The sequence below is a fragment of the Piliocolobus tephrosceles genome, chromosome 7, assembly GCF_002776525.5.
Source record: "Piliocolobus tephrosceles isolate RC106 chromosome 7, ASM277652v3, whole genome shotgun sequence".
NCBI classification, from domain to species: domain Eukaryota; kingdom Metazoa; phylum Chordata; class Mammalia; order Primates; family Cercopithecidae; genus Piliocolobus; species Piliocolobus tephrosceles.
In genome coordinates this window covers 73862307-73885202 of record NC_045440.1, presented here as the reverse complement: position 1 = coordinate 73885202, position 22896 = coordinate 73862307, and the positions used below count along the sequence as shown (strand labels likewise).

Genomic DNA, 22896 nt, shown 5'->3' with positions numbered 1-22896 from the left:
TACTTTTTCTAAATTATAAATTCTCTTGTTTATGTGAGCTAATCCCAGGACTAATGAAGGTGACCCAAACCTCTTCTGGAAGTGTTTTTGATACTAGCCAGCGTCACAAGATCTACAGGGGACTGAAAAGCAAAAGATTCATTGGCTTCTTAAAATAGGAGTTTTAGATTAAAAACCATACATGGCTAAATAAATTAAACCATCAGAAATGAATTGTTTTTAGTGGAAAAGAGCAAAAGGCACAAGGCCTGGGTCTCACTTTGCTATTTATTTCTTCCTTCCTTAAAGCTTCCTTAAATATAGCAAACAGTTTTACTTATGTGCAAAAACAAAGTCTAAGATATTCACCTGAAAATGAAAATGGCAGCTTCAGAGCTGCTTGACAACTTAACAAAAATGTTGAGAAGAAGAAAGAAAACTGAATTTTGGCTTACTTCTGATAATAGAGGAGAAAGGTCTTGTTCAGGGTGAATCCAATGGGTTTGGCTTGAAATTGTTTCTGCTATGGGCAGTGACCCTGAGGGATTCTAAACTCGTTCATGGGCACCCTTGATCTGTATCCCAAACATCTTATATGAATTCCGGATGGTCTGGTGGCATTTGGTGAGCATGGTATACTGCATGAGTTCTGGATGGACTAAAAAAATCAGTTTTTCCAACGTTCTTGGTGGGTTCAGAGTTAAAGTCAGGCTTTTGGAACACACTGGGCACCTGACTGAAAGCCTTTTTGCTATAAGGAAGCCTGCCTCTTACTCTCAGCAGTTGAAGTGCTCTACTTCCTAACAGACAGTCAATGACATTGCAATACTCGTGCTCTCCGACAACCAGAAACAAATGCCTACAGCAGAGGGCTGCAGTTGGCTGCACCGAGTGACCCCTCCACCCTGCTTAAGTGCCATTACTCTTCTTGTACTGAAAGCTTTCTTCCTTATAAAATTGCCTCATGCCATTAAAATTCACTTAACTTTCTAACCCTCTTATAATTTTAGTGCACAAATATTTCTATAAAGTTCTGAGTTTCATGTTTATTTTCTGCAATTACACTTCCAAGTACCTTTCCTTAAGTTCCATCTGAATGGCTAAACTGAAGTAGAGAGCTGTGGAATTCTGGGAAATGGGGACATGTTAGGTGGCCAGACTGAAGGGGCAAAAAGGACAGGAGAGAATCCTTGATAAAACTCTGTTAATTCAGCCTGAGTGCATTTAGTGCATTTCATCACTTGGTTCACTCAGTCTGCGGTGAGCTTTAAAAGTATTCAATTACTTTCGTTTTCAGAAGTCAAGCTTAGCTTCTAAGAGATTTTGATAAACTTTTAAAGACTTTGGTTCTTAGGCCATAACCATTTGATAGATAGGAGTCAGGAACACTGAAGGTGAAGTCAATACTTAGCAGGTGTTTCATGGCTAAAAGATCATCATGATCATCATCATTCTCCAGATCGTGTGGAATAGTTCACTTATAGCTGTCTCTCATCCATCCATCCAGCTATACATCTACCCAATACAAGGTACAAGGAACACAAAAGTGAATAAGACAAGGTTCCTGTCTCCTGGATGCTGTATTCTTGTGCAAAGGAAAGAGGGAGGAAGGGAAGAATGGAGGAGGGAAGGAGGCAAGTAAGGGGAGAGAGGGGTGGGGAGGCATTTGAGCAAGGGATTATAATATGGAGTCATAAATTTTCAAGTACATGTTTATGTAAGGTGCTATGGAAACACTAATGAAGAAACATTTTAAAAAATAAAAAAATTTTAAACACCAAAACTACTTAGAGGTAACCACCTAAGCTAATTTAATTTGTATATTTCTTTCTCTTGTCTAATTGTTAAATGATTTCTTTGTTGTTCTTTTTCTTTTTTAAAATTTCCAACTTTTAAATTCATTCAGGGGTACATGTGCAGGATGTGCAGACTTGTCACATAGGTAAACATGTGCCGTGGTTGTTTGCTGCACAACTCATCCCATCTCCCAGGTATTAGTCCCAGCATCCACTAGCTATTCTTCCTGATCCTCTCCCTCCTTCCACTCTCTGTGTTAAAAATGTCAAAATGTCCAAATCTGTTTCAAAGTGCAGAGGAAAAATGGGGTGAAGTTAATATTATACAGAAAAGTGAATAACTTTCAAAGAGTCTAAAACTATCTATACACACTTTAAAAATCATGTAGCTATGTATCTGAATAATGCTACATTTATCTGTAAGCACATTGATGAAAGTGATTGGTGATACAGCCAACTTCTACATACAAGAGTAAGGCATTTAGATAAAAATAGAAATAGATGAAAATAGAAAAAAGATGGTATAAAAATAAAAAATGAGAAAGGAAAATGTTCCAATTAGTTTACTTCTCAAACACCTTTAACAAACAACCCAGAGGTCTATTTTTACTTATACTACTCAAATGGGAGTAAGGCAGCTTTGGACTGTGGTTATTTGTTTATATTTCCCCATGGTTTTATCTCCCCTTTAGCACGGAGTCTTGTCAGGGGTAAAGAGTTGTGTCTTATCCATTTAAGTACTCCATAAAATTAAGTTTTTTTTGAAAGAAATATATTTTTCCTTCTAAAACCTAGGTAATCCACCTAGAAGAGGTAGAAAGAGAAATTTATATGTTATTGACATGATAAAAATGGAGGTATCTGGCTTCCAAGATGTCCATCTTTCATGGGAAAGAAGATCTTTCCATAGGTGACCTTTGATTCAGAGTCATTGGAATATTTGAGAGGTTATTTCCAACAACTTGAACCTCATTCTCTGGCCAGGAACTGGCATAATTTCCCTTAAGTAGTTTTATTTATTTATTTATTTATTCATTCATTCATTCATTCATTCATTCATTTATTTTTGAGATAAGGTCTCACTCTGTCACCCAGGCTGGGGTGCAATGGCACAATCATAGCTCACTGCAGCCTTGACCTCCCGGGCTCAAGAAATCCTCCTGCCTTAGCCTCTCCAATAGCAAGGACTACAGGCATGCATCACCATGTCCAGCCAGTTGGATTCTTAGGTTATCCAGCCAGTGACAGACGTGGGTTGGAGCACAAATGCCCCAGCTTCTTTCCTTGTGTGGGTGGTCAATTCTGACATCCACCTACCAGCAGTCCCTGCCAGAACTCAACCTCAAACACCCAAAGTAAAGACCTGGTCCTCAACACACCCGGTATCAGGCTCTTTCCCTTCGCTAATCTCCTACTAGTGCTACCAGGGATCACCTCTCAAATAAATCACTTGCCCTCACATTTTTGTTTCAGGATCTGTTCCTGGGACAACTCAAGAGTTTCAGTGCTTGCCTTCAAAGCAATCTTAAACAAAAAGAATTTCAGACTAGAGGGGTGAACACAACTAGAATTTTTACTTTCTGAGCTACTTCAAATTCCATACTCAAAGAAACCCAAATTTTAGAATTAGAAATGAAATAGAGGTTATCCAAAACCACCCTTATTTCTGAAGATAAATAAATAAGAGCTTTGAATAAGGTTACAAGTAGTGAGCAGCAAATCTGGGACCAAATCTCTGATTTCCCATCTTACTGTTTAGAGATTTTTCCACTATATATTTCCTCACAGATGGAGGAAAAATAAGACACAGGGAAAGAAATATGCCAATTTTCCTTAGTAGTCAACTGTCAGACAAAATCACAGAACAAGTCAGTAATACTATCTTGAATACTAAAAGAGGATATCACTAATATCCTTAAGTCATATTATCTCCTAAAAGCTGAATAAGTCCCTCCTACAGCAATTGGATTACTCATTCAGTTGTTCATTTAATAATTATTTTATGAACTTCAGCTACAGATTATGCAATAGGCCCTATCAGAGTGAAATAATAGACATTTCCTCCATTGATAAAATAGTCAGTCAAATCTACCTCAAACCCCAGGAGAGTTCAATATCCATGTAGCATACCCTTCTAAAGCCCTAGCATTTCAGTTTCTGAACCTTCTTAACTTCAGTTATCTCCCAATTCATCTGTCCACATCCATTTCCCCACCAGGACCCTGCTATGACCTGGCACTACTCCAGATCTGAAATCTCAAACTCTAAAGCTCCACCCTCTGATCACAGCTTCATATCTCTCTGACTTTCCCTTCACTCTCCATCCACACCTATCTTTGGCTCTTCATCATGGTCCTTTGTTCCTTCAGTCTTTTCTATTTAGGCCCCTTTAGCTTCATCTCCTTCTTCTTTCAGTCTAGACTCCATCATTTTGCCAACACTTCAATTTCATTACCCCCTTGTCTATCTGCTACCTCCACCTTCCCATAGATTAATCCAACCATTTGTCATTTTTAAGTCCTGTACTTGGTCCATGGACCACTGCTGAAGAAATTCGCCCTACTATGTTGACTAATGTTATGAAAATCTCAAAATACAGAGTCTTGGCTGAGCCCTTCACATTACTGAATGGTACTGTCTCACTTGCTGAGTACTTCCCTTTTTTGCTATAACTTCCCTGCTCCCCTCAAGACATCAACTCAAACCTATCTCCTCTATTCATTGGTGACGTTGTTTTCTCCTTCAACAGAAAACAAAGCACCAGGCTTAAAGTAGCTCAAATTCCTACCCTGCTTCTCCAACACAAAATTATCTGCACTTGATGGTCATTGCTGATGGGAATGCAAAATAGTGCAGCCTCCACAGAAGGGAGTTTGGCAGTATCCAGCAAAAGTGCATATACCTTGACTCAGTAAACCCACTTCTAGGAATCTGTCCCAAAGATAAAATGGCAAACACATACACAAGTCTATTAATTCTAGCACTGTTGTAAGAAGAAAAGATTGGAAATGACCCAAATGTCTTTCAGGACCATAAACTATGGCACATCCACAATGGAGCACTGTGCAGCTGTACAAAAGAAATGAGGATCTTCATAGATTATAGTGGAGTGATCTTTAGTATTCATTAAGTGAAAAAAGCAAGGTATAGAAGAAAGTTATAATGTATTGCTTTTGGTGCAGAAAAGGTGGTAAAGATATGAATCTATATACATTTTTGTTTATGTTTTCAAAAGGAATAATGTGTAGCTCTTTGACTCTTACATATTGACTACTGCCTGGATATCCCAAGGCAGGGTTTTGTCTCTTTATTTGAAACCCTGCTACTGTTTCTTACCAGTCACTTGCTAAAATGTGCCTAACATTATCACTGCCCTCAGATAGTCTGCCACCTCCTCCTCACTGTACTGTTGGAGTCATCTCCTGCAGCAAGTCTATGCCTCCCACTGGATCCCAGCTTGCTATTCTTCCTTGCCTGGCTCATTGTGTTCCCACGGGTCTCTGGCCTACTGCTTCCAGAGTAGAGGAGTGCAGATGGCCCAAATCATGAAATAATGACGGTTTCAAAAGCTACCACATCTTTGCTATTGTGAATAGTGCTGCAGTGAACCTATGAGTGTGTGTGTATTTTGGTAGAATAATTTATTTGGGTATATACCCAGTAATAAGATTGCTGGGTCAATTGATAGCTCTGTTTTAAGCTCTTTGAGAAACCTTCAAACTGCTTTCCACAGAGGCCGAACCAATTTACACTCCTACCAATGGTGTATAAGTGTTTCTTTTTCTCTGCAGCCTTCCTAATATTGGTTAATATTTGACTTTTTAATAATATCCACTCTGACTGGTGTGAGATGGTATCTCACTGTGGTTTTTATTTGAATTTCTCTGATGATTAGTAATGATGAACATTCTTCATGTTTGTTGGACACTTGTATGTCTTATTTTGAGAAGTGCCTGTTCATGTCCTTTGCCCATTTTTTTTGTGGGCTATTTGTTTTTTGCTTATTGATTTTCTTTAGTTCCTTATAGATTCTGGGTGTTAGATCTTTGTCAGATGCATAGTTTGTGGGTATCTTCTCCCACTCTGTATGTTGTCTGTTTATTCTGCTGATAGTTTATTTTGCTGTGCTGAAGATCTTTAGTTTAATTAAGTTCCACATGTCAATTTTTGTTTGTGTCACAATTGCTTTTGGAGACTTAGCCAGAAATTCTTTGCCAAGGCTGACATTGAGAGGGGTATTTCCTGGATTTTCTTTTAGAATTTTTATTGTTTGAGTTCTTACATTTAAATCTTTAATCCATATTGAGTTAATTTATATATATGATGACAGTTTGGGGTCCAGTTTTATTTTTCTGCAAATGACTAGCCAGTTATCCCTGAAACATTTATTGAATAGGGAGTTCTTTCCTTATTGCTTGTTTTTGTCAGCTTTATCAAGGTCAGATATTTATAAGTATGTAGCTTTATTTCTGGGATCTCTATTCTGTTCCATTTGTCTATGTGTCTGGTTTTGTATCAGACCCTGCTGTTTTGATTATTGTAGCCTTGTAGTATAGTTTAAAGTCAGGTAGCATGATGCCTCTGGCTTTGTTCTTTTTGCTTAGGATTGCTTTGGCTATTCAGGCTGTTTTTGTTTTGTTTTGTTTTGAGATGGGGTCTCACTATGTTGCCCAAGCTGGTCTTGAACTTCTGAGTTCAAGTGATCCTCCTGCCTTGGCCTCCGAAAGTGCTGGGATTATAAGCATGACCCACTACACCCAGCCTGTTTTTTGATTTCATATGAAATTTTAGAATACTTTTTTCTAATTCTGTGAAAAATCATGTTTGTAGTGTGAGAGGAATATCATTGAATGTATAAACTACTTTGGGCAGTGTGGCCATTTTAATGATACTAATTTTCCAATCTATGAGGATGGGATGTTTTTCCACTTATTTGTGTGGTCTCTGATTTATTTCAGCAGTGTTTTGTAGTTCTCCTTGTAGAGATCTTTCACTTCTTTAGTTAGTTATATTCCAAGGTATTTCAATTCTTTTGTGACTATTGTAAATGGGATTGTGTTCTTGATTTGACTCTCAGCTTGAATGTTTTTGGTGTATAGAAATGCTACTGATTTTTGTACATTGATTTGATATCCTGAAACTTTACTAAAGTTATTTATCAGTTTTGGTATAGTCTTTAGGGTTTTCTAGACACAAAATCATATTGTCAGTGAAGGGACATAGTTGGACTTCCTTTTCTATTTGGATGACTTTTATTTCTTTCTCTTGCTTGATTGCTCTGGCTAGGACTTCCAGTACTATGTTGAATAGGAGTGGTGAGAGTGGCCATCATTCCCCTCAAGGGGAATTATTCCAGCTTTCGCTCATTCAGTATGCTGTTGGCTGTGGGCTTGTTATAGATGGCTCTTATTATTTTGAAGCATTCCTTTAATGCTTCATCTGTTGAGGGTTTTTATCATGAAGGGATATTGGGTTTTATTGAAGGCTTTTGCTGTTACTATCGAGGTGATCATATGGTTTTTGCTTTGAATTCTGTTTAAGTAGTGAATCACAGTAATTGATTTGCATATGTTGAACCTGCCTTACACCCCAGAAATAAAGCCTAGGTGCCCATCAATGGTGGATTGGATAAAGAAAATATGGTACATATACACCATGGAATACTACACAGCCATAAAAAATGAAATCGCATCTCTTGCAGCAAAATGGATGCAGCCAGAGGCCATAATTCTAATCCAAATAAAGCAGCAAATGGAAAACCAAATACAGCATATTTTCACAAGTGGGAGCTAAGCATTGGGTACTCATGGACATAAAGATGGGGACAATGGAAACAATAGACACTGTGGACTACTGGATTGAGAAACTACCTGTTGGGTACTATGTTCACTACCTGGGTGATGGAATCCATACCCCAAACCTCAGCATCATGTAATATACGCATGTAACAAATCTGCACGTGTAGCCCCTGTATCTAAAATAAAAGTCGAAATTAAAAAACATTTCTAGGAAGCTCAAAAAAGTTGGAAAGGCATAGGAAAGAGCAAGGGAAACTTCTGGCTTGGTTTGATAAGGGCCCTGGCTTGACTTCAATACATTTGGTGAGTATAGTTTAAGCCAATGTTGCTTTGGCCTCTAATGCAGTCCAGGGACTATTTCAGACAAAATAAGTGGTCAGCTTTCCAATGTTAAAGGTGTTCAATGGTTGCAAAGAAATTCTCCTCAATTCTCTCCAAATACATCAGTCCTTGTTAGATATGCAAATCCTCCTGAATTCCATAGAGAAATAAATCCCCATTAAAAAACAGACTTTGAAGTGTGAAACAAAAGACAGATAATCCATTTCCCAGGGTTCAAGGGCTGCTTTTGGAAAGCCCAAGAAATCCATTAAAAGCTAGAGGTATCAGAGGTGTGCCTTTCATCACTGCCTAGTGTAGTTCTGTCCCTCCAAGAAGGTCTGTGACAGTTTTCTCCAAGACACACCCTCCATATCTGAGAACAGGGTGCACCCAAGAAGTCAAAATTGCAAATGAAGAACAAAGTGTCAAGGTGAAAATTTCTTTTATGGATGGGAATTTCTATTGATTTCCCACATTTAGGATTCATTTAAAACAACCATCCCTCCTCCCCAAGCAATAGTGTTTCAAAGGTGATATCAAAACAGCCCAAATGCGTGAGCATGCTGGAAACAGAAGTTATGAATTAATGAATTTGGGACAAATAGACAATGTAAATAATTTGGATCAAACCCTAAGCTTCAGTTTTGCATGGCTGTGTCATTCTGGTCATGGAGCTAATTTTAAATGATTAGCTGCTATCATCTTTTAAATAGGTTCTTAAATAAAACACTTAATTTTGATCTATGATTACACAGATTACACATGCAAAACAAGGAGAGGGCATTGAAATATTCGGTGTATAATTAAAACTGAAGATGATTTATATTTCAAATATCTTAGTGGCAAAATTTGGTTTTCTGAATTTGATGTTCAGGTAATTTCTTATATTCTCTACTATCCTGATAAACTAGATGAGTTAGGATCTGGAGGCTTAATTACTCAGTTTTATTGTGTATATGAAAAAGGTAAATTAGATAATTTTTTTGCTTTCACTTGATTTTGTATTATTTTATTAGTTTTCTATTATCTACAGAGTAAAATTCAACAAAAATGTAGGGTGGCCACTATATTCTAGGTGTAAGGGATTAGACAAAATTAATAAGGTGTGGTCTCAGTCAAACTGTAGGGGCATGCATAGGAAAGATCAAGGCAATTTTCTACATTGTAATGACATATTAAAAAAAGTTCCATCTGGAATTGTTTAGAACCTAGAATATGCATTTATGTTACATAAGTCTATGCAACTAAAAGCATAACCCTAGTCTGTATTTTCCATAAGGCTATTCCAATTTCCTAGTCTAGAACAACAACAACAAAAAGCAATTCAAAAATGCTCTTTGGGGTAAATAGATATTGACAATGAGAGTGAAAATAAATTTTCTGATTTTGATGTCTTTGTTAGGCTTGAAGATATGAATGACTCATTTCTTGACTTTTTCTTCCTAGTGACAGAGCCTAGATGTAGAAGAGCCCTCAATTAAGATAGCATATGAAAATCAGCCATTTTGAAAAAGCACAGTGAGAAAGGGAATTTCTGAGTTTTAAATGCAACGCTTTTTTTGAAATATCATCTGGATCATTGAAATTAGTGTATTTGATCTAATAATTTAGCACTAAGAAGCCTGATATTTGCTGCTGACAAAATTAGATATATTAGTATAACCTTTGTATATTTACACAAACACATATCTGCACAAATGTTTAAATGCAGTAGTTTCACACATAAGCATAAAGATTCATACATAATTATGAATCTGAAAAGGACAGTTTGCTCAACCTTTCTGCTATAATTTGAATGCTTCATTTACTCATTCATGAAATATCATTTAGTGCTGACTTTATTCTTTATTTTTTTAATTATACTTTAAGTTCTAGGGTACATGTGCACAACGTGCAAGTTTGTTACAAATGTATACATGTGCCATCTTGGTGTGCTGCATCCATCAACTCGTCAGCACCCATCAACTCATCATTTACATCAGTTATAACTCCGAATGCCATCCCTCTCCCCTCTCCCCTCCCCATAATAGGCCCTGGTATGTGATATTCCCTTTCCCACGTCCAAGTGATCTCATTGTTCAATTCCCACCTATGAGTGAGAACATGCGGTGTTTGGTTTTCTGTTCTTGCGAAAGTTTGCTGAGAATGATGGTTTCCAGCTGTACCCACGTCCCTACAAAGGACATGAACTCATCCTTTCTTATGGCTGCATAGTATTCCATGGTGTATATGTGCCACATTTTCTTAATCCAGTCTGTCACTGATGGACATTTGGGTTGATTCCAAGTCTTTGCTATTGTGAATAGTGCCGCAATAAACATATGTGTGCATGTGTCTTTATAGCAGCAGGATTTATAATCCTTTGGGTATATACCCAGTAATGCGATGGCTAGGTCATATGGTATTTCTAGTTCTAGATCCTTGAGGAATCACCACACCGTTTTCCACAATGGTTGAACTAGTTTACAATCCCACCAACAGTGTAAAAATGTTCCTATTTCTCCACATCCTCTCCAGCACCTGTTGTTTCCTAATTTTTTAATGATTGCCGTTCTAACTGGTGTGAGATGGTATCTCATTGTGGTTTTGATTTGCATTTGTCTGATGGCCCGTGATGACGAGCATTTTTTCATGTGTCTGTTGGCTGTAGGAATATCTTCCTTTGAGAAATGTCTGTTCATATCCTTTGCCCACTTTTTGATGGGGTTTGTTTTTTTCTTGTAAATTTGTTTGAGTTCTTTGTAGGTTCTGGATATTAGAATGGGAGTGTTGACTTTATGAAAGATACTGTGCTCATAGCCATGTGGAAACAAAGGTGAAAGGTACATGTTGCATTTGCCCGAAGGAAGGAGAAAATTTAGAGAGGGACAACTGCCAAATCCACAATAATTCCCAGTGTAAGGAATCCAGGTGGTGGTATCCTCCTCTAACTTATATAACAGACAAACAGTGACCTTGTGGACTTTCTGGAAGAGGGACTGGCTGAAGCTTGTCATTAGAGTTAAGCTTATTAAATATCAATAGCCACTTGAGAGGATTTCCTGAGCTAACTTTTTTTCAGTCTGGAACATTCAGCAAAACAAAACTCTTCCAGAGTATAGATAACGCTTCATCATAACTCCTCTCAAAGATTCAAGTTTACAGAAATGTATTTTAGAAACTTGAAAAAAATAAAGGCTCAAGGATATTATACCCTGCAAATTTTATGAGCTGCAAATGACAACTTAAATGGTTATAAAATATAGACTTTTAAAATTAGGAACAAAATCTATCCCTAATCAGTAGTCATATTAATTAGCCCAAATATTTTTTAATTTATACAGAAATCAAACAAAAACATCCCTGTACCCTGTACTAATTTAGTCAGGCTGCTGGTCTTGAGTATTGATCTTAAGGGCATTAAGAGTTTTGTTTTGTCTTACTCTCTGCAGAAGGTAAGGTGTTCTATCACAGGTTTTATGGACAAAGATTTGCCTCTTTTATGAAACCCTGAGCCTGTGACTTTACGTTCATCTATCTCATCCTCACCTCTTGCACTTCCTAATTTACTCCATGACATGGAACTTTATTCTGCTGCATTCATTTCCTATTGCTGCTGTAACAAATTTTCATTAACGTAGTGACTTATATAGCACAGATTTATTATCTGGCAGTTCTGTAGCTGAAAAGCCTGACATGGATCTCTCTGAGCTAAAACTAAGGCGTCCTGACAAGGCTGTGTTCCTTTTAGGAGGCTCTAGGAGACAATCCATTTCCTTGCTCTTTCCAGCTTACTTAGGTCATGCTCCCCTTCTTCCGTCTTCAAAGACAGCAACACTGCATTGCTCTATGCCTTTCTTCCATAACTCCATCTTTCTACAGCTCTCTGCTGACTCCCTCTCCCTCTTTCAAGCATCCTTGTGATTACCTGGGGCCCACCTGGATAATCCAGGATAATCTCCCTATTTTAAGGTCAGCTAATCAGCACCTTAATTCCCTTCACAATCATAATTCCTTTCTGCCATATGACATAACCTATCGACATGTCCTGGGAATTAGGGTATGGACATCTTCAGGGGAATACCATTCTGCCTCTCACATCTGTCATTATAGATGTCTAATAAGTATCATTCTGTGTGTTCACTGATTGTTTTATGACTGTTAGTCCATTTTCCCAACCACTTTCTAAGAGCCTTAGTGGGAGGGTCCAGTGGATCACAGGAATATTTATGATCTCAGTCCCTGCATTTAAGGGATCTAGGGAAACAACATGAAAATTCTCACCTGATCACTTAACAATACTTTTCAAACATCTCTCCTTTCCATCTGGGGTCTGTCCATCCCCATCATGTCTGTGTTCTCACTGAATGTCCAGATGGTCTAGAATATGCGATGCAAAGCTATTGTAAACTGAAATTACAATTCTTGAAAAGAGGCAGGATTTTATGAACTTACGGAAAGTGATGGAGAACTGCTTAAATCACATGTAAAGCTATTGGGAAATGGAGTTTAGTCCAGTCAACATCCAAACAGAATGAACTGGGAAGGATGCTGCTGCCCTGGACACCTCACAAGAGAGGCCTTGTAAAGTGTGATGAAGGTTTCAAATGTGGATCACACTGCAAGGGGAAAACGGAAGCCAGGAGGTGATATGATGTCACGCAATCTAACGTAATCAACACACAATTCATTGTCTTTATTCTAAGAATCAATGCATAGTTATGATTCCAACTTAAACTTTTAAAACTTAAAGAATATATAAACTGAATCACATTCCTCATCTTAAAACCCTCCAAGCGTTTCCTCTCACATTTAGAATAAAATGCAAATTCTTTGTTCTGGCCTATAAAGCCCCATGTGGCCTTGTGCCTCCACCCTCTCTGACCTCATCTCCTTCCCCCTCCACCTTGACCAGTGATCTCCAGCTACACAGCCCTCCTGCTGAGTTCCACCCATAGGGCCTTTGCATTACTCCACCTTTACGGTCTTTGCATTAGTTTGTCCCTACACCTGCAATGTTCTTCCTGCACACTGTTGCATTGCTGGCCCCTCCTTGTCATTCGGATCTCAGGTTAAATGTTCAAGTGAGACCTTCATCATTCACCTACCCCAATCTCTTATTTGAATTCCTGGCATAGTATTTATCACTCTGAGATTTTTCTTGTAGCTAGGTAATTTACTCTAAAAGAGCAAAGAAAGTATAACTGTGGCTCACTGTTGTATCCTCTGTGCCCAGAACAGTGCTTTGCAGACGTAGGGGCTCAATAGTTAGGGATGGCATAAAAGAATGGACAACTGGATTTACACATGACTTTATTATTGTGTCATTTTTGATGGCACACCCCTGGGTTCAAACCTAATTTTACATTGTCATGAAATTTGCTCTATTCTCTGTGAACATTTCTGTTCACTGGCCATGTAGCAAATCAATTCAATCAAAACATTTGACTTTTAAGTTTGGATAACAACAAACATCTGTATTGAAAAAAGAAACTGGCTAGACATTTTGGTGTGTATAGATACTACCTAAGCCTCCACATTTTTTCTTGTGTTATCTGCTAAGTGACCAAAAAAAGATGGGCTAATAATCATGAGTTGTTTTAATCTTAGTTGCTTCAACTAATTTTGATAAGCACTATACATGGAGACTGAATATGGTGATGCACGTAAAAAAACACTTCACACAGTTCATTTATTGCTATTATTTTGTGGAAGGTATTATGGTTAAATTTTAGCTCTTAATTGTGCTTACTAAAAATGAGAGTTTTTTTTTTAATTAAAATAGGTAGAAGTCCCAGAAATGCAAATAAAATAACTAAAAGTAAGAAATGCATAAAATCTAGGTTATAAAACATTTGATAGAGTTGGAAAGAACAAATCAAAAATATAGTTTTTGCTCCATGTTGAAATAAAAAATAATAAATGTACTGTAATAGGACTTGGGACATGAAATGTATTTATCATGCCCAGAGAGCAAACTTATGAGTGTGATTTTTTTTTTAATAAGCAGAATAAATATCAGATAAATCTATCACAAAAGCAAACAGAATCCCTTCATAAATAGCAAATCATACCATGCCATGGCCATCCTGTTTTTTTTTAATCAACTTGCATCAACCTCCTTTCTTTTACCAGTCCTCAGATCTAAATCACACATATTCATCATTCTAAGGTCAAAGCAAGTTTTCTCACTGTGCAGTAGTCCAGGACAAAATCATTAAATATTCCCAAGGGTTGATCAGCTGACACTGCAAAGCTCACAGTTTCCGAAGTGAAATGTTATCATGGCCATTTCCTTAAGCACATTTGCTGCTTTTAAAAATAATTTTGCATACTTATTTGAACAATAATTTAATTTACAACCTAATGGCTATATGTCTAGAGCTACAGGATGGTGGAAAATTTTCCCTGGGTAACAATTTTCATAGCAGATTTAGAAAAAAATAAACAAGAATTAAGGTATGGAATTTAGGATGAGAAGCAGTATAGGAGAAGGAAAAGGGCTTGAGCTTGGGAGTCTCATAGATGGGTTCGAATTCTGGTTGTGCCACTTTGCAGGGACATAAACTTTGAGCAAGCTGTGTAAACTTTGGGAGCCTCAGTTTCCTCATCTACAAAATATGGATGGTATGTGAATTTTCAGGCTGCTGAGGGTTCAGTGAAGTGATTTCCATGAAATATGTGGCATGTGCTGGATTGCCTAGTATATTACACTGGATTAACTGAGAAGAGCCAGTTTTCCCATGTCAAAAATGGGAAAAAAGGATGAAGTAAGCTTAGATGCTTTAATTCACTGAAGAGGTCACTTTTGACTTTCTGTGGGTAGTGGCCCAGCTGGAGGCTCCTTCCTGCCACATTTCATGACTTGGAACCCTTCCTAAGGTCACTGCTTCTGGGGCTGCCTTCCACACACACAGACCTTGTTATCTCCCCCTTCTTACATGGGTAGTGAGATCACTACCCCTCAGGAATCAAATAGTGAGAGCCCAGTACGCGGAATATACTAATTTTGAATCAATCCCCAGTGGGAGAGGGGTTTAAAATGAAGAACCTAATACAGTTCAGGGAGAAACCTCAGATTTCCTCTCCTGCTGTTTTGTGTGCGCATTAACAATGAAACGGAGCAAAACTAAGGGTGTCGAAACAATATCTTCGGCTTCCCTCCATCCTTTAACCCACTTTCCTTCAAGCTGCTCTGTCTTCTCAGACCTGTGACCACCTGCCAGGCTCCCAAATTCTCTCCTCTCCACTTGGAGCCTATCAAAATTCCATGTGACCAGTCATCCATTACAAGGATGACATTTGATTAAATTATGCACACTAAGGAATAATGGTTGGTAGAAAGTGGGATGTGTTAATTCCTGAGGGAATATTTTTCTAATTTAAAAGGAAAAAAAAAAATCTCTAGATACTTTTGGCCAAAGCATCCCTTTAGATTAGGCTGAAGCATCATCTCGTCTATCTGGATGATGACCAGCTTTGGTTAAGTCTCAGAAAATGTTCTATGATACAAAGATTTATGAACTATGAGTGAATGAAGTCATCCATTTAGTAATTTATTCATCGAAGTTCTGTCTGCAGTTTAGGTGTTGTACTTAAGTGCTAAAATGGATCACAAGACACCGGGGTGCCTAAATTTTTGGTGTTGGCTTTCTTGATACCACATTGAAAATGATGTGATTCTTTTGTAATTTAAGCTGAATGGTTACCATTTCAGAGAACTGCCTCATATGACCCTGGTCCATTCCTAATTGTATAAGCATGTCCTTTTGCTATTAATCCCTCCTAAGTCTTGCTACATAAGCATGTAAAATAATTTTGAAGACAGTGGTGGAGCTTTATGGAATGCATCCTGCGTAATCCACAACTATACTGTACATTGAAGTGGAAAATGCTACCATTTCCAGCTCTAATCTGGGCTGCTTCTACCATTGCTGCCTCATGACGACATATGACCACAATCTTTACAGTGCCAAGAAAATGTATTTATTTTACATTAAAAATACGTAAGCTGCATGTGGTTTTAGAACCACTAAGATTTTTCTAACAAAACACAAAACTGGTGTTCTATTTCAGTCATTTTTAGAAATGACACTGTAGCCTGGCACAATCTGAATGAAGGAGAGGAGACGATCTTGGCCACTACTGCTGTTGAACTATGTATCATATGGATTCAGTCTTCGCTTATGTAACTTTATTGGTTCTGAGGACAATGGGGTTTGTGTTGAGGTTCTCACGTGAGAGAACTACACTTGGTATTCCTTAGGATTCTCTAAGGCAGTCCTGAAATTTATGTAATAAGCCACCACTGTTGAGTTAGTTTACTGCCACAAATTGCAATCTACACTAAAGAGTCTCAACTTAAGTAGACAGTAACAGAACTATGTCTATCGTTGTTTACAGTTACTTATGGGCAAAAGCAGTGGAACAACTGAAACATAATGGACTTTGAGGTCTGGGGTGGCTCCTTCACTTCTTCCTGATGTTAGCACTACCTGACTTCTCTGAGACTCAGTGTTTTCATCTGGAAAACAGGGTTGTAGTAAGGATTCAATAAAATAATGCCCTTTGTAGGCAATAAGAATTCAAAGTTTATGCACATTTATTTCTTCCTCCATAAGGGGGATGCTGCTGATTCTTGTGGTGACTGCTGGGAACAGGTGAGGCAGTGTGATGCGACCGGGGAAGGGACCTGAGCCTCACAGGTCTGAAGAGCACTGTCTGAAGGCAGCTGCAGCTGATGTGCTGTAGTCTTACTGAGAAGGCATAGTATAAGCCTCTATTACTGAGGAACAAGGGGTTTAACGTTGTTTTGTTCAGAGCTGAGACTTACTTGTATTGTGTCTGCAAAGCCGCAGAGTTCAATCTCCGCCCCTGCCACACCCTTGGGACCGCCACTCCCCACCCTCAGCTAGACTTGAAAAGCTCCTTCAGTGCATGTCTTTTCATCTTTGTAGTTGTGGTGCCTGGTATTATTGGAAGAATAAATGGAATGACTTCTAGATATTTGTATTTAGGTAGATGAATCATCTGCGGTCACTTTGTTACGGAGAATGCCATAGAACTGTAGAATCTGAATCAGACCCTTTGTCAGATGATTAAAGAACATGTTCTCCATCCTTCTCTTTTCTTTCCAAGCCCAGAAATCAAGATGAAAAAATAAGGCCATGCATGTTGGCTCAGGCCTGTAAGCCTAGCACTTTGCTGGCACATGCCTGTAATCCCAGCTACTTGGGAGGCAGAGGCAGGGGGATTGCTTGAACCCAGGAGATGGAGGTTGCAATGAGCCAAGATTACGCCACTGTACTCCAGCTGGGCAACAGAGTGAGACTCCGTCTATGTATATATATTAATGGAGTTTATTTGGGTGCCAAGAGTTTTACATTTATTACTCCATTTTATTGATTGTTGAAGTGTGTGTGTATTCTTTTTTTCTTTTGAGACAGTGTCTCACTCTTGCCCAGGCTGGAGTGCAGTAGTGTGATCTTGGCTTACTGCAGCCTCCACCTCCCAGGCTCAAGTGATCTTTCTGCCTCAGCCTCCAGAGTAGCTGGGATTACAGGCAAGCAGCACCATGCCTGGTGAAATTTTTTTTTTTTGTAGAGTCAGGGTCTTGTCATATTGCCCAACCTGGTCTTGAACTCCTGGATGCAAGCAGTCCTCCCGCCTAAGCCTCCCAAAGTGCTAGCATTACAGGAATGAGCTACCGCATGTGGCTGTTGATATGTTTTGTTTGGTTTTGTTTTCATTAAATGAAAACAAATGTCTGTTTTCCTCATTGAGTGAGGCTGTGTGAAAACATGCCTCTAGTTTAAATTCCTACCTTATCCTTTAATGCCCTGGGATCATAAGTTATTTAGCCTCAGTAAGAATGTCTTTTTAGCTGTATAATGAAGATTTCTACATCCAGTGATGCTGGGAATAGTAACAGTGATGTGTTGCAAAGGGATTTTCCAACCATGAAATGTGGTGCAATACCTGGTACCATGCACCTATCACACTCCCTCTCCCCTAAGAAGCATGTGGTAGTGCCTGTCACATGTTGGGAAAGTCCTTCAGAGTGTGTGCCCTCTACTGTGCCAAGCAGCTTTCAGAAGTAATCCAGAACATTTCCTTCAGGTAACAGATCCTGCAGTAGATTTTCTGAGTCCCAGAGTTAGTGTTATACAAACTGCAATTTGTGAATCCCAAATTTCATAAGAGCAGTAGCAGCAGCAGATGGCAAAAATACATTTCTAATTCATTTAAAATCTGCTCCAAGAAATGAGTTCTCCCTGTACTCTTTATACTGTTATTTTTCTATATGTCTCTTCTATGCCTTCTAAACAAAATAATTACGAAGGAGAGAGACTGGCTTATGTTCCCCTCTACTGAGAGGCAGCAGCAGTTTATGTCCCATAGCTTTATTGGGGAATTGTAACATAAGCCTTTATTACTGAGAAACAAGGAGCTTAATTTTGCTGTTTTTCAAGTCAGGCTTTAATGATGGCAAGGTACTGGGTATAATTTACCTTTATGTTTATGGAATGTTTTCTTATTTTAAAATGTATAGTTGTGTCAAAAGCAATAGTCAGCCTGAGCCAAGGGCTTAAGAAATTTACTTCAGTCTTGTTTCTCCATGAATTTTACATACTAAAAGCAAAGTTTTAATAGCTGCTTAAAAGTATCTTTTATAATTATGACTGTGATTACAGGCGGATTAGAAAATTAACTGACTGTGGCCATGTGTGGTGACTAACGTCTGTAATCCTAGCAGTTTGGGAGGCTGAGGTGGGTGGATCGCTTGAGCCCAAGAGTTCGAGACCAGCCTGAGCAACAGGGTGAAACCCTGTCTCTATAAAAAGAAAAAAGCACAAAAATTAACCCAGGGTGTGGTGGTGTGTGCTTGTAGTCCCAGCTACTCAGGAGGCTGTGGTGGGAGAATCACCTGAGGCCAGGAGGTTGAGGCTGCAGTGAGCTATGATTGCGCCACTGCACTCCAGCCTGGGTGACAGAGTGAGAACCTGTCTCAAACAACAACAACAACAACAACAACAACAACAACAACAACAAAACTGGCAATCAATCAAGGAATATTTATCAGGAGGTGATTATGTGCCAAACACTTGATTGAAGCAGTAAGGTTCTTGCCTAAGGAGCTTAAAATCTTGGGGAGACAAGACACACAGGTGGTATAAGGCAGACTGTGTTTATTGGGTGTATCTTCCAAGTAACACCCTTCAGGGAGCCAGGAAATAGGCTGAAGAGGATTGCAATGGTGTGTTCACACCATCAGGCCTGTTCACATTCCAAGCTCCTTTCTGGGCAGAGAGAAAGTGTAGGGCCCTGGCTTCCATCTGGGGGTTTCAGAGCTGGAGTTGATTGAATGAGAAGAGTTGGGACAAGGTTGGGTTGGATCCCACCTGGAAATGGTAGGAACAAAAATCCAAGAGGGATAACTAGTTAGGTCAGAGAAATAAAGTACTTAGGAAAGTAGAGGTTTGAAATAACTGTGGGAACAACAGTTTGCCTTGGAGGGAAGCCTTTTCCTGAGAAACTGTCACTCCTCCTGCGTGCAGGGGGCCAGAATAAATCCACTGAGCTAGTTTACACAGTGGCTTTTGGTCAGAAGCCCTCTTCCTGTCTTCCTGTTCCTGGCTAGAAACTGGGCCCATCTTCTGATGAGCTCGTATAGTGTTTATTTGAAATTGGGCCATCCAAGAAAATCAGGAACCATGTCAGCTCTTCTCCTGTATAATTGGTTGGTACTAAGTTTATTATGCATTTTGGTAAACTTCCCTCTCTCTGTGCTTTTAGGTAATATTTTCCATCTTGCTTTAGTTTTGGAAGGTTGGTCACTAAATAGTCAAAATCCATTGCCCTCATGACCAACTTTCAGATGTAGAAAACTGTACAAGGTGTGATGTTGGACTGCATTTGTATTAGACAAATAAGCCATTCTGGGATGGAATGAAGCATTTCTAATGCTGCGGTTTTATTTTAAGGTCTATACTCAGGATCTAACTCAGCTTCCTTACTTGATGGCTCAGAAAGCAGTTACAGAAAATTCTCACTAAGCAGGCTTAGGGTGTCCTTAATTATCCCCTTTCACTAATACAGATCAACCATAAACAGAACATATCCTTTGTCCTAGAGAGTTTGGCAACCAGAAGCAAAATCCTTTTGGCATTGGGCAAATTCTCCTGGCCTGAGTCTCTCTAGTTGAGGGAACATGTGCCATCCCTTGAAAATTAGGGCCCAGCGATTGTTTAATGTGACCTTGGTTAAGCCTTCAGATTATTCCTTTGTCTCTCTTCAGTGCCACTGGATAGCTATTGATTAATATTTACTGAATGTTCACAATGTGCCAGCTGCCACTGCGATGCAAGTAGCTGATGATCTGTTTAAATCGCTGCTATTTTGTTTGGCTGAAAGAGTCTGGACTTGAAACTTTCTGAGGCAGTCTGTGAACGCCATTGCCAGGGCAGCATCAGGGGAAATTACATAGGGTTGAGGCCAGATCTAGGCTTTGTGGGGATAAGCCGAATGAGCTCAGGGGTGCATGCAGCCGAAGGAACATGACTTGGAGAAAATCTCTCTTTCTGAGCAGAGAGTAGATGATGAGGACTGATGTTTCCCAGATAGAAAGATGCTTTATGTTTAACTCCTTGGGGGGCGACAGAATGTCTAGGAAAGAAAGAGGAAACCTTTCTAAGTAGAACTTTTGGCTCGGAGCCAGAAGACCGTCACAAGAATGCCATGTTCTTTGTCCCCCTCTTTCTGTGTGGCTTGGCTTTCTTTTTAGTGTCTGGTAAAGGGAGAGAGACTGAGAGAGAACAGCCTTTAGGATAACAGAAATGTGATGCGGGCTTTGAGAGGAACAAATCAACGGATTCTACAAGGTGACAATGCAGATCGGAGCAACAGGGAGGTGGGGGAGGTTGCAGGGTACCCAGGTCAGGAGGTGAGTGAAGAAGCTCACAGGCTGCCATTGAAGTGAAGCACAGTAGTAGGTACACAGGATGTCTAAAAAGGAATATGTTTTTAAACTGAGTTTGATCTAAACATCATCTTTAAATATACAAGGTTGAACAATTAAAATTATTTCTGATGTAGGGAAAGATAATTTGTGGGATACAAAGGTAGGGAATAACATGTTTTGTTTTGTTTTTCTTCCAGAGCAGTCAGTTTAAAAGTCCTGGGGTTGAGGGATGGGGTTGGATAGCACTCAATGCTGCAACATCGATACCTTTAGTCAGAATTAGAAAAATATCTTGGAAAACAGTAGAGTAAAAAACCAGGAGACAGTCTTTATGGTAGCATATTCTACTTAAAATCATGAATATTTAGAAATAGTCCTACATACTGTCTCAAAAATAAATTATAATTTCAAAATTGTAGCAGAAGAAATTTCTATTCAGAGTTCAGCTTTGTGATGTCTAAGTGAAAAAGGAAAAGGGCAGGAGAAAGAGGGAGGGAAGAGAGATGGAGAAGTAGACACAGTAATAGAAACAATATAGAAATTAAAAAGTGGATATAACTACTAATACTGTAGAAATTTAAAAAGTCCATAATATATTTTGATCCATACCTTTGTGCCAATGTTTAATACTAATATGAAATGTATAAGTTCCTAGAAAACAATGACTTAAAAAATGACTCAAGGAGAAGGTAGGAATCTAAATATACCAACAACCATTAAAGAAACTGAATCAGAAATCAAAAGGCTAAGCTTACCCAAAATACATAAAACTCATATGGTTTTATATGTGATGCTTCACAAATCTTCAAGCAATAAATAATCTCTTTATTGCATAGCGTGTTTTAGAGGACAGAAAAAGAGCTACCTAACTCATCTGGCTAGTAGCTAAAAGCGAACAAGAAAGTACAATAGAGTTACAGACTACTCTCACTAATGAATATAATGAGATATTCCTAAGTAAAACATTAGTCAGTTAGGTCAGCAGCATGTATGACCTAGGAATATTTATTTAAGAATGCAAACAAAGTTTAGTATTTTTAAAATCTATTAACGAATATACTATAAAGGAGGTTATGTCATAAACCATATATGATCATACCAATAGACACCAAAAATTTTGATAAAATTCAACGTTCATTGAGGATTAAGAATCCTAACCAAACTACAAATAAGAACTTCCTAATTTGCTAAAAGATATCTTTTTAAAACAAAATTGCATATTAATCTATAACTGTAATTCCAATTGAAATCCCAATAGAGATTCTTATGACACATGATAAACTTATCTTAAAAGTCATTGGGAGGAGCCAAAGGTTAAAAAGAGCTAAGATACTTTGAAATACAAAAGACAGTGGGACTTGTCATTATTATGAGGTCTTGGTGACTAAGACATGTGATCTTGGTGTGGGATAGATTAAAAAGGACCAATGAAACAGAATAGAGAGCCTAGAAACAACCCCAAATATACATGAAAATACATATATGAAAGAGGTGTTATTACGTTTAAGCATGGAAAGGATAAAGTCTTCAATAAAGATGGAAAATTATAAAGCCTTATTTCCCAAAATACACAAATTCCAGAGTGATCAATGATTTAAATGTGAGAAGTGAAATTTGAAAACTTTTAGAAAATAATGCAGGAAAATATATTTATGACCTCAAAGTAGGGAGATGTTTCTTAAACAAGACATGAAAAGCATAAGCCATAAAGTGAAGTATTAACAAACTGGACTCCATTAAAATCAAAACTTCTGTAAAACAAAAGCCCCCACAACACATATACTCGCGTGCGCATGCATACACAACCCACCCCTCCCCTGGCTAACACACACACTGGGAGAAGATACTTGTGATGCCCACATAACCTTCAAATGATTGTTACTAGAATTGAAAAGCATGCTCACAAGTCAACATAAAGAAGACAACCTTGGCCGGGCGCGGTGGCTCAAGCCTGTAATCCCAGCACTTTGGGAGGCCGAGACGGGCGGATCACGAGGTCAGGAGATCGAGACCATCCTGGCTAATACGGTGAAACCCCGTCTCTAATAGAAAATACAAAAAA

At 38.6% G+C, this 22896-nt stretch overlaps 1 protein-coding gene across 1 annotated transcript in view; it reads right to left on the bottom strand.

Moving 5' to 3' along the window:
* The window catches only part of KCNB2 (potassium voltage-gated channel subfamily B member 2), a 409561-nt gene that overhangs the window by 30165 nt on the left and 356500 nt on the right, over positions 1 to 22896 (bottom strand). The gene's annotated exons all lie outside the window — the stretch shown is intronic.